We start from the raw sequence: 1,825 nt of genomic DNA, 5'->3' as shown, positions 1-1,825 counted from the left end.
TATATCCATATCTATATCTGTATATATGTACCTGTAGCAGTATCTATCTGCATCTACATCTATATCCATATATATGTCATTTTTATACCCATATCTACATTACCTGTTTCTGTCTCTAGATCATCCTTATCTAAATTTTCTATATCTTCATAATCTGTATCTATAGATATACCTGTATGTCATTTATATGTTATATATCTAATCTATATAATCTTTATCACTGTCTATATTATCTATATATATTTATATAATTTATCACTGTAATTTCTATCTCTGTAGCTATCATATCCATATCAATTTCATCTCCAATTTATCTATATGATCTCTAGATCTATAGAACCCATATCACCAATGTTTATACCCACACACACCCCTACATCTATCGACTCCAGCTGTATCAATCATCTCTCCCTACACCTGCAGCTGAAGGTTCAGCTCTCTGCATTCCCAGACCCAAACCTCAGAGCAGCAAGGGAGCACATGCCCAGCCACCCACAGGAGCCAGGGGGCAGATGAAAATACCTCTCAAAATTTGGTTAAATGGCCAAACCCTTGTGGAGTGCCAAGTGCTGGCTCTCTGGGGTTGGGGGCAGGACACAGCCATTGAGTGCCTTCAGCCAGAGCCCAAATCCGCCCCTTCAGTCCCAGAGGTGCCCCTGGGCCCTCTCATCCCTTCCTCTGCCTGCCTGTGAGCAGGGAGTGTTAATTTTATATTTTATGCTTTATCTTTTTTGTATATTTCATATTTGTATTTATATTTTTGTATATATGATATGATATATGATATAATATGATACGATATTATATGATATTATATTATATGATATATGATATGATATGATACGATATGATATAATATATGATATATTATATATGATATGATATTATATTATATGATACGATACGATATGATATTATATGATATTATATGATATATGATACAAGATATAATATTATATTATATTATATTATATTATATTATATTATATTATATTATATTATATTATATTATATATGATACGATATGATATATGATATTATATGATACGATATGATATTATATTATATATGATATTATATATGATACATTATATGATATGATATATTATATGATATATGATATGATACGATATGATATATGATATGATATGATATGATATGATATGATATGATATGATATGATATGATATGATATGATATGATATGATATGATATGATATGATATGATACGATACGATATTATTACATCACGTTATGTTAGGTTATGTTTTCATTCAGTTTAGTTCTGTGTTATTTATTTTCAGCATTCCCTCCCCAGCCCAGGCCCGTGTGGCACTCACAGGCACAGCCCCAGGGCACCCATGGGGTGTCCTGTCTGTCCCAGAGCTGTCCCTGTCCCGCAGGGCTGTGAGCGCCTGGCAGGGTTGGATCATTGTCCCCGTGTCCCCTCAGGACACACTCACACACCCACTCGTGTCTGTCTCAGCCCAGAGCTGGGGTCTGTTCCCCCCAGCAGGACCCAGCGCCCCCGAGTTTGGGGTCACCCATCGCCCCCATGGAGCAGTGAACCCACAGAGAATCATCCCCTGTGGCATCACCCCAAAACTGCAATGGCATCAACCCCTTAAAGCATCGTCCCACAGAGCATCAGCCCATGGAAAGTCACCTCCATGGGACACTGTCCCCACAGAGCCCTTCTCCCACGGACTGTCACCCCGGAACGGCATCGCGCCCACGGAGCCTCATCCCCACGGGAGACCAGCGGGGGACAGCCGGGGGACAGCGGGGGACAGCCGGGAGACAGCCAGGGGACAGCCGGGGGACA

The 1,825-nt window shown here is 39.7% G+C and overlaps 1 protein-coding gene across 1 annotated transcript in view; it reads right to left on the bottom strand.

Moving 5' to 3' along the window:
• MYOG (myogenin) overlaps positions 1-1,825 on the bottom strand; it is a 6,231-nt gene that overhangs the window by 3,163 nt on the left and 1,243 nt on the right. The window lies entirely within an intron of this gene.

The sequence above is a fragment of the Parus major genome, chromosome 26, assembly GCF_001522545.3.
Source record: "Parus major isolate Abel chromosome 26, Parus_major1.1, whole genome shotgun sequence".
Taxonomy (NCBI): Eukaryota; Metazoa; Chordata; class Aves; order Passeriformes; family Paridae; genus Parus; species Parus major.
Note: the sequence above shows the minus strand (reverse complement) of the source record. Positions and strands in the feature narration are given on the sequence as shown.